Genomic DNA, 11608 nt, shown 5'->3' with positions numbered 1-11608 from the left:
TCAGTCATAATTATGGTGAAAATTATGAAAACAAACAATTCCATAAATCAGTTTGTCACCAGTGATGCTGCTGTTTGTTTACTTTTCTCATTAAACTCTGCTGACAAAGATACTGAACTGGGGGAATCGCTTTCATTATCCACTTGCTAGACACATGCAATGCTTTTGTATTTTGATCAGCAGCTGAGCTGCTTGAATGGTTAGGAGAAAAAAAAGGCAATAAAAAGGGATTCTCAAATATTTTAGTGTATCAAAATAAGCAGCCGTGCCTTCCAGAAACTCTCTTACTTGGCAAAACCAGTGTAATAAAAAGCATCTATCACCTCCCAAAGCCAGCAGAATTGTCTCATCTTGCTGGTTCGGACTCTGTCTATTGTTTGTCTTATTTTGAACAGTCGTCTGTGATTTGCTAAATACCAGCCATATACCCATTTCTTGTCTTTGCATTTTGGAGTTTGTTTGTTTGTTTTACTAATCTGTTATTTTCTGGAAGTTGCCCAGAATATTTTATTTGTTTTTAAGCTCATTTATCAAGGTATTATCTAAAGCATCTGTTCAGAAAATGTTCATTTTAGCTGTTTTCCCAACAATGACCTTCTTCCTCCCCCCCAGGCCACATCAAGTTGTCATTCACCAGACAGCTGTGGAATTTGGAATCATTCCTTTTAAATGCTTTACAATTCCAAATGGTAGATTTCTAATGGCACAATATGATTGCCACAAAGATCTTTAAATTTCCCAATCCTCCAGGCTTCAAAGGCTGGACCGTCCTTGATCTCCTGAAGGAATGCTTTTGAATCTTGTTCTTTTATAGGGACTACCTATGAAGATATTTTAGGGGCTTTTTCCTTTCATACGTAGAGCCTGAGGAGCTAAACATTCAAATACCCACTGGCTTTCTTGAGAGTAAGATGAAGACTTACAAAGTTGTTTCTAAAGATTTTCAGCTTTCATTAATTCCACAGGTTGTTCCAAAACTTTTTGGAGCATTTATAATGCACTATAAGAGTATCCTCAGTGTAGCAGTGATTATGATAGTGTTTTATCTTGCATCTGCCTTCTACCTACATGGCTACTTCATGAAGTTCCTAGCCTGCCATGAGCAAGTCTGACAGTGTCCTGACCCATCATACATCTGTGGGTGCAGAGAGGTCCTTTACTCTTGAAGGATCTTCTGCTGTCATATCACTTACAAGGTAACAATTTGCTCAAGGAAAGTGAGCAAATCTAATCCTACAGGCAGTTTTGGGTCTGCCTTGACCAGGCAACCAAGACGGAGCCTAATTAACTGCAACAATTACAAATTTGCTTCTTTCCCTCTGCCCCTACAGCCAGAGGAAACGTTTCACTAGTATTCCTGTCTTGCACTGTAGGATTTCTCAGTCAGGAGGCTGACATTTTTTATTCCTCGGTGATTAATTCTGTTTTCTCTCATTACTGAAATCCAGAATCTGCAGAGATTTATAGTGCAGCAACAGGAACCCGGATAGTTCTAAAAGCAGACTTTATTTCTATTCTATTATAGCCAAGCTATAAGGCAAATTTTACCCTCTATCTTATTAATGAGGCATATATGCATATAAAAAAATTACAGAATAAGGTATCCCCCTGCCATACACCATAGGTCCTAGTCTGTCAATGGAGCACTGCAGGAGTTCCACCTAGCAGATTCATCTGTAGATTTGGGACCTTCAGCTGTAAACCCCTTGGGGAAAGCACTAAGCTAAAAAGCACTGCCACAGTACCTCGCATGACATGACCTCTGTTGTGACTGCAGGCTCTCAGGTATTATTATAAGGAGCAACTAATGCTCTGTCACTGCAGTAAGTGTATGTTTAGATATCCTGTATTGCTAATGCACGTGATTTGTAAATAGTCCTCAGCCTAACCTCGGGTTTTGTGATGACAACAACAAACTGCAGGAACAACTGATGACTAACCTGGTTTATGGGTCAGGGAACAGGCCTTAGATCCTCATTTACACAGGTTTCTTATGATCATGTAAGCCCTGCGTCTCCAAGACTATTTTTGTTTGTTTGTTTAAATCAGTTAAAGAAAAAAAAATCCCAGGTCCCAAAATAGAGAATGTTTTCCTTTGGAACTGGAAGCAAACACTCTTGATGGCTTTAACATCTGCTGGACAATGCATGAATGGGTGGTGGGCACCTCACACAGTTTTGTGACAACCACATGTGCGTACAGCGTGTCAGATTATAAATCCAAGAATAAAGAGTCATTAAAACCTCCCTTCTGTAGCCCACCTGCCATGAAAATAGGCCTTTCACTCTATCTATTTAAACCGAAAATGAGTATTGGGAAGGAAAATGCCGACATTCCAGGGATTCAAGTCAAAATCTCCCCCTCCAGTAAAGGAGGTCTGTCAATTGAGCTTAAATTGATCTATTGTCCGTCTCCCATCAGGACTCACAAGCCACCCCATGCACATGCTTCTGTTATTGCTAGAAACCAGGACCTCACAGCCCAAGACCATCACAGTAACATTTACATCTGGCGCTGGCTTGATATGCAGCTTTGCATAATTCTCAAATACCTTTTCTGCTTTGCAGACTGTTGGTGCCTAGTGCAATTTTTGGGCGCAGATTCCAGTGAAATTAGCTTACTACCCAGCAGAGCACAAGCCCTTTTAGCTCCACCATGAGTGCAAAACTTTCTGCCCTTGGAAGGGAGGAAAGGAGAAAGAGCCTCTTGCACTCTGGATTGACTCTTATGAGTGCCATGAGTGATAAATTTGGTCCTATTCTTTCTCTTCCAGGCCTGCAGTGGACTTACTATCATTCTTAGTATGTCTGGATTATTAGTAGCATTATATTGAAATGCATCTCAAAGGACAAAACAGCCAGGCTGCGCAAGATGCCCATGACCCTGCAGAGGAGAAGGACTTCTGACTTACAGACGTCAGTTGTGGCTCTTGAAACTGAATTTACTGCTATGTAATACGTGAGCAGCAAATCACACACTCTTACAACTGCATTAGTAATGCCAGGAATAAAAAATAGCTTTTTAAAAGGGATAAAGCCCATAGCACTTTTTTCCTATTGCTTATGTCTCTTTCCACGCACACAAACATACAAATGTGCTTTGTTTTCAGCATGAACCTCTGTACAAGGAATCAGTGAAGGCATCTCCTTGCTTATTTTCTGTCTCCTGCTCTGCAGTGCAAGCCCCATTTGCTGCATGGATGCCCTAGCAGGTGTTTGGATGTGCAGGTGTTTGCACAGGCAAAGTCCTGAGCGCAAGCACAAACAGATTCAAATACCAGGGCCTTTCAGTCTGAACCTGACACTGCCACTTTAAAACCAGAGACATGGACATCAAAGTTTTCCACTCCCCAGAAGGAACGGACTATTTCGCACCCTTCCAAATGATGTCTCTCATCTCTCTGCCTTTCCTACAGCCTTCTCTCTCTCTCACACACATACACTTTTTCTAATACCATCCCTCCCTCTCCACTTCAAACCATGGGAAAAACCTAGGAAAAGAAGCTTGCCGACTAAGGGACCGTTTCACTGTATTGTGTTTTCCAGCTAGACCTGAACAGACTGAAATCAATTCAGCTCTCTCTCTCTTGCTCTTTCCCTCCCTCTCCCATGTCTTTTTTTGTTTCTCTTAGATCGTGCTCCCTGCCTTAAGAAAACCCAGTTTAGTTATCCATCTGCATTGCAATCAAGTGACCAGTGGTTTTTTATTGCTTGTAAAAACACAGTATCTTTTTCATGGGAGTCAGGTTCTTCTTTGGTTTGAAATACCCAGTGAGCAGTGGCAACAACCTGCAGAATCTTTGATCAATTCTCACATATCCATTTGAAGTATCTTTAGTAGACCCATCAAAAGAAAGGGACTTGGTAATTAATATTTTAGTATGGTGTACCAACATCCCATTGTGTTATTGGCAAGAGGCCTGATTTAACAGAAGCACCCAGAAATACCTGTATCTGATCTGAATTGCTACGTGCTCTAAAAAATACACCTTATTAAAGCTGAAGTCCAGCTGTTGCTATATTAATATCCTCTGTTTTTTATTTGCTCCTACCTTTTGGAAGGTTTCAGTTTTCATTCTGAAACTTTCCAGGCTTGCTCCCAAAACTGAGGTTATAACTGGAGGGCAAGAATGAGAGGAGAATGCAAGAAGGTTCACTGGAAATTTGAAGAGGCGAGATTCATCACAGCAGAGCCAGCAGTCCAAAGAAGGCAGAAGTGTCACTTAAATTTTGATCGTAGCACCTGTTGACAAAGGGACAGGACAAAGATGTGTGTGAGACCTGACTTTTGTGCCTTCCAACCTTTGGAACAGCTAACTATGCAGTTAGTGTTCCTTTAACATACTTTTCCCTTGAGTTGTCCAGAGTCTCAGGGCCAGCTGTGAGGTTGCCGTAAACAACAGTTTCACTGCATTTAACAGAACCATGCTGCTTTATATCTAAACACGGTATCGCCCAAAGACAACACAAAAATTATCTACCTGGCCTATCCAGAACTCCCATCAGGAATAAACCTCAGCAACTAAGACTAACCACAAAACAGAAATACCCACCACCATTACAAAACAGTGTAAGTAAGAAAAATACAGGTGTTGTGAAGTTACAGATTATCACCACCACCCAGCAGACCTGAGCCCCAGTGGGGATTTTATAGCTTGCCCTAAAAACCATAAAGCTTTCCCAATTAAACTGGACTTGTAAAGCTCAGCCAGCAGATAATGCTGTTCCAGCAGCTTCTTCTCATGTAACCCCAGTTGAGCACAAAATGGTGACATCTTGATATGCTTTAATGATAGCTAGATCAAAACCAGCACTGCAGAAACCCACTCACCACTTACAAGGTGTTCAGTTCAGGTCATCACCCAGTCCCATGCATGTTACACCCCATTTAAGAACTGAATTGTCACCTTCTGTACTACATGCAGTTTTCAGCTGGAGGTTGGAGCAATCCTAAATACAAGCCATTGCACTAAAACCTGCCTTCCAGATTGACAAACTCATAGGTGGTTGTCTCTGTCACTGCCTGCTGGGTATCTGTGAAAGTCAAGCAGAACTGTCGGGTGCTCCACACCACTGGAAATGCCATTTTATGCAGGTGCCTAAATACTGTTTTCAGTGTCTAGCTTCTGACTCCAAGCACTGCACATGCTGTGACTCACCTGCCTTTTGCACTACTTTGCTGTAGTATGAACTTTTATACTACAATTCCAAATTATTTCCCAAGCAGCACGATACAACATGGGCTGCTTTTCCCTCTACCACTTCGAATACACAGGTAGTATTGGGTAATTGCCTTGCAACTTAAACTACCCAAGATATGTAACCAGTATCTCCTAAGTATCTTAATTTCAGCAGCACCCAGAATGCGGCCTAATTATTTTCAGCCATCTGCACCACTTTTCAGAGCAATGTTTCAGTAGAAGAGGTGATTAATTGTGGCCCTAATTTTGTGTGATACAGACTTTTGGGTAAAGGAATTGAAGAGCTCAGCCATTCAGGTCAGCAACAGTTCCGTTCAGTTTATACATGTCAGTATCTTGTGTGTGTTTACAAATATGCTCTGTTTAATGAGCAGTGTATTGTGCAAACACAGTTTGTCAAGTATTTTTTCTATAAATGAATATATACTAAGTAGCATTCAGTATAACAGATTCTACGTAAAATTGCAGAAAAGGGCAAATAAAGCATTGTATAATGCAAAAATCCTAGATGATAACAGGTATTTGTCTTAGACCATAAAAGAAAGTTACTAGAGTTGGTTATCTCTGCTACAAGGTGCCTTCTGATTACTGTGCCTAATCACACAAACATAACGGTATCCTGGAAGTTTTAGCACTGTTTCTTTCTTTCTTTCTTTTGTTTTAAGAAAAACAATGCTATGATAAAAAGAGAAAAACATAAAAAAAAGAACTTAAACGTGGGGCAAAGCTCCAGGGAACTCCATCGTTGTGGGTGTATTTTCAGGAGCAGTCTCCCAAGCACTCAGTCTCTTACATGCTGTAAATTCTTCCGACTTTATTTTCTATAATACAAGGTTAAAATGTGAATATAAGCTATTCCAAACACTTGCAGGTGCAGAAACTGCCTGGCAGCTCTAGTTGCCCACTTACAAGACTGGTGAACTTCTCTAGCTTGCAAATAATTGTCATGATTGTGTGTAAATGCCATCTCTTGGGACTGCTGTGATAGATACTGTAGGAATGCAGTCCCCTTGGAAGGAGCCAAGAGGGATCCACTTCCCTGCACATCTTAAAACATTATTTGGGGAAAACTCTTTCTCTCCATCCAGACTCTGTTATGTCCCTGAAAATCCTAGGAAGAGGCTCAAAAACAGGATGCACACTCCAAGAAACAAAAAAGACGAAAGTTAACAAGGGAATGGGGAAGAATATTTTCCTGCTGGTACAGATGGACAAGAGTAGCCTTCTGATCAATCTGAACTTTGTACAGGAGTATAGAAGCAACAAATGAACATTGTATTAGAATGGCAGAGAACTACAGTGGGAAAGCAGAGAGATTGTTGAGACATTTTCAGGGGCGGGGTGAGGAGATGATTCCTTGGGCCAAGTGACCTTTTCCCATCCAGCAATTTCTTCTGTCCCAGTGCAGAATGACAATGGGAGCCCGATGGCAGTGCAATCTGACATCCACGTCCGTAGCGAAAGAGATTCAACTCGACTGTGCTGCACTGCTGCGGCCATGGGATGCTGTGAAACAAGCCAGACCCAAGTTTCCAACTTGCCCTCTTTTCTGTTGTTGTTGTTATTGCTGTTTGTTTCTATTCACCCCCTTTTATTCTTCATTTTTTTCTGTCTTGACTCTGATGGGAGCTCTTTTTGTGCAAAACAAGCCCTTCTGATCTCTTTGAAAGGCCAGCTCTTGTCATTCTTCCAGATCATCATTGTATGACATGTTTTTATATCAGACTGACAAAGGAGCTATTTGATCAGGGGGTATGGCGTGTGATTGTAAGAAATTCAGCTAGCCGGTGGCAACCATTGTTCCCCAAAGCGGCTCCCTGACCCCATTCTATTCAAGGAAAAACTCCCTTGGAGTGGCCTCTATTCATTGAGTAACACCAGTCCGCAGTCTCACTCCAGGAGTATGCTCAATTCAGAGGTGTGTCACCGATATTGCCCATCAACCAGCCTTTAACTCTTTCATCAGCATTAGGTTTCCAACACAACAGCTGTTATCATAAGATGAGCTGAGAAGGGGGGTTGAGATGCATTCCAGCTCACTGGAGCTCTCCTTATCTTGAAGAAATTTAACCTTCCTTTCAAAAGTTGCCTTGGAAAATATCCGTCTGCTCCTTTCTGCAGAGTGCAGCCTGGAACATTTGCCTTCCCTCAAACATCCCAGTTTGTTACTCAGCTTCTAAATGATTCAAATGATCTTTGGATTTGGCCTAAAGTGATCTGTGACCCTCCTGCACCTCAGTCCTAAAACTTTCTCTCTTGAAAATAAGGTTGTATGCATGTGTGCATCTGTGGCATCAGTGCAACTACTGATTGTAAGAAGGAGCACACAGTGAGACTCATCTGTCTCCCTAGGAGACATTTCATCTCACGTTATCAGCAGAGAAAACTAAAGGCATTTCCATAAGCTCTGAGAAGGCTCCTTACTAAAACTGCTCCTGCTTCCGTGAATGGATCCTACCATGCACTGAGAGCCTTCAAAACCCAGGGAAATCAATGCAAAAGCTCACTTTAGGTTTAAAAGCCGCAAATCAGGGCCACAGCCCTATGCTTATGGAGGTTACAGAGCAGTGCCATGCAGCCAGAATAGGATCAGATTCAGGCACAAGATGACAAACATGATTTGGCATGGCAGTGATCAATAGTTTTAAAAGCTACGAGGAGAAGAGTCTACATGGTAGGATTAAAAGCAGGCAGCCCAGTACAAATGCAGGTACACAGGTCACTGGCTCTGCCTTGGGAAAGTCTCTGAAGCAAATTAAACTCCTTTCATCCACCTTAGCATGGGTCTGCTGCATCTCTCAGTGCAAAACCTTTTTCCTCATGTGTGTCCACTGGCTCTTGAAGGTCATGGATCTGCAAGATCTCTTTTCATGGTTGCAGTGCTTTAAGAGTAAAGTTACTTGCAGGGCCTCCTGGAGAGCCATTAGGTTGCTTCCCTGGTTAGAAGCACAGCCCTGCTTCAAACATCACCACTAGACCCCCTCCACTTTCTACAGCCTTCTTCCACCGGCAAGCATCCTACCCGGGCTTTGGTACCACCTTGATAGCGGCTATCTCCGGGATCGGGATTTGTTAATAAACTCGGGCTCCCTCTGCTGGGACAGAGCACAAAATACTGGGGGGGTCTGCAGGACAGGGTTACTTCACTGCTGGCCTTTTGGCTTTTTTCCCCATGACGTTTCAGTAGATGTCATGACAAACCTTGCATTTTTCCCCACTGGGTGATAACAGTGGAATAAACAGCAATGCTTAGCATGCAGCATCCTTCACTGCATGCTCCAAAACCTCTGGGAAACTTGCATTAAACTTCCACTGACCTGTGAAGGGATTTGGCATCATCTTCCTTTTACATAAGGGGCAGGAGAAGCTCAGGTGGTCAGCCAGTTGTTTCCTGCCATGAACTGAAATGTGTGTCTCTCTCCTCTGTCCATTGAGACATGCGTATTCCCACACCACAATGCTAGATTTAACCCCGCTGAGTACAGCCCTTTAAAATGCTTCTGCCACAGACTTGCTCTCCACCACAGGAGACCTTTCGCATCAACCTCAGATGACTACAAAAGTTGCAGCAGATGAGAGAAACTCCCTTATCCAGGAGCATGCTCTGCAACAAGACCCATTCTGTACACAGAAACCTGCTTTTGGGGGGCTGTGTCTACACAGGAATCTCTGTATCACAAGTAAAAGGCACTTCCTTGATCCACCTGCACCACGCTAAACATGATTTAAAGCATGGTCAAAAGATTCAGGTGCAGACCTGCTAGCCAAGCATGCTTAGTGTGCAGAGGTGTAACATCCCCAAGTAAATCAGTTAGCACGGCATTAACTAGGGCTGCTAGGATAAATCAAGAAAATGGGAATGTGGGTTAAAACTCAGGAAATTCAGAGGCAAGAGTGAAACCTGCCAGGAAACAGAAGCAAACCTGGTCCTTGAGTAGAATGGACAAAGCTGCAGAGAAGACACTTCAGGGAGACTTTCCCAGTGGATCTAGGACTCTTCCCATCTGCTGCCTATGAATTCAGCATGCTACATTATCTTTATGACCTCTAATCCACCCCCAGTTACTGTGCAGAATGTTACTGCATCAACATGTTTTTCCAACAAAAACTGCAGTGTAGATCAAATTAAATGCATTTCCTCAGCAAAGCTGCTGCCTTCATCACTCATGTCTGTGCTTCCTGCCCAGATATCACTGCTGAGGGTAAGCAGCCTGGTCTGGATGCTCTAGTTTCAAGGAAGGTCAGATATTTCCCTAGCAACTCAATACAGGCCAAATAGCTCAAGGAGACCTGTTGCCTTCCATGACAGCAATGACAGCTCTCAGCAGTGATTTGGGCACCCAGCTTGCAGCTAAGTTCACAGTATTGTCCTACAGCATTGTGTTATTCACCCTGATGCCTCCAGTCTTATCTAGGTAGGGCTGAACTTTCTCAGTGTAGGCTGTTGACAGAGGTATAAATTCACTGCTTTGATGGGGAAAGATTTGCCTCCCCACTATGTGTGTCCCTGAAACACTATAGCAGCAAACAGCTTCATAGGGACCAGCTATAGTTTTAAATCAGAGCAAACAGCAACAAAGGAACTTTTCTGGGGATGAGGGCTCCATACTATGTTGACAACATTCCTCTTCCCAATCCGCAGCTCTTCGTGCCCCCCCCCCAGCATTGGCCCTACCTTTTTCCTGACTGACCACTCCATGGGCAGCCTGTGGCTTTTCATACTGTAGCCATTTACCATGTGGCCTACTTGAAATAACAGCTCCAAACCTACTTCAGATAACACCAACGGCAGTATGGATCCTGTACATAAAGGCCAACAAGGGAACACCCTTGGAAACAAGCACACTTGTGGCTTTCCTGCACAGATAGCAACCAGGAAAGTCAGACCCGTAAGTACTGATGGTTTTGCTACATAGTACTTGTGATGCTGCTCACAAAGCGGAGCAGAGTCTGACATCAATGTGTGACATCTCCCCAAGAAGCCAGTGGAGCTCCTCTGGGCCATGATGCTGCAGGACAGAGTATGGCCAGGTCAGTCCTGCTAGTCGTGCACCCAGCTCTGGGGTGGAGCAGGCAGTGGAGGAACAGTGAGCGGTGGGTGCTACCCAGCAAACTAGCCATGAAATAGAAGCCCATGTTACTGGAGCTTTGCCTCGCTGGCATGTCTCTAAGTGAGGATCCCTGAAGCAGCCCATTAAGGGTTCACTTAGTCTCAATAGCAGAGAGTGCACATTTGTCACCTCTGTGTGCTCTCTAGGTGACAGGAGGACTAAAAGCTCCTGTGCTCCCCTGACTGGCTCTCTTCCCTCTCCTCCCCATTCATTGCCAGGGAATGTACTTTAGAGAGCATGGTGGTTAGGACCCACAGCCCCTTCTCCCCAGTCTTCTCACAAGCCTGGCTGCCTGGCAGGGAGGATTCCTTTGTCTTCTTCTGCCTTTCCAGTTGGGATTTACCCATTCTCCTGCTCATTTAGTCCCTTCCATGGTTTGTCCCTTTGCTCACATCACCAGGAGAGCCTTCTACATTGTAGGTAGCAAATACAGAGAAATGCCCAATCCTTACCACATGTAAAGTGATCCCACATCACAGCACTGAGGACTTGTCCAAAATCCCGGCTCATGGAGCTTCACTATCAGGACAAAAATGTCAGCTGTGATTTTTTCTTCACTGTAGGGAAATTTCTGATCCTCTTCGATGCTTAAGACAAGTCAGCTCCCTGAGGAAGGCCCAGACTTGATTTGAAGAGCCCTGGCTAGTGATCAGCATAGCTGGGCCCACAGTGGCCCAGGAGCTGCTACATCACACAGCACCAGCTGGCACATGGCCCGTAGGGAGGCCACGTCCCCATCACACCACACCACCCTGGGGTTCAGCCTTGCACCAGGGATGGTACATCTTGCGAGGCAGTTGCATGGGAGAGCTGGTGGAAGACAAGGAGCTGCTGTGGTGGAAGCAGCCATCAAGAGCAAGTCATCCCCTTGTGCCGGTGTCAAGTGCACAGCAAACCCACGGCTCTGCAGGGGGAGGTGGTGAAACCCTCAGCTCCTTGCAATGATCGCTCTGAGAGGGAGTGAAGTGTGGACACTTCTCTGGGCCCCACAACGGAGGCTGCAAGGGCTCAGCATGTGTCAGCAACCACTGCTGTCCCCTCTCCACAGTCCTTTAGGGGCTGGGGATGCCCCTTTACCAGCCAACAGCAATTAGTAGTAGAGAGCTTTTCTTATATTGAACCATGTCATGGTAGTGGTGGGATTTGGGTCAGCGCAGCAGGTGCTGTAAGTACAGCCACAAGCCACAGCCATAGCCTTGGGAATTTGCAGCTTCCCCAGCATCTTTCCTCTCCCTGCCAAGTCGTGCCCCCTCCATCTTTGGGTCACACCTCGACAAGTGCTGTGGGACAGCATCTG

The sequence above is a fragment of the Melopsittacus undulatus genome, chromosome 4, assembly GCF_012275295.1.
Source record: "Melopsittacus undulatus isolate bMelUnd1 chromosome 4, bMelUnd1.mat.Z, whole genome shotgun sequence".
Taxonomy (NCBI): Eukaryota; Metazoa; Chordata; class Aves; order Psittaciformes; family Psittaculidae; genus Melopsittacus; species Melopsittacus undulatus.
Note: the sequence above shows the minus strand (reverse complement) of the source record.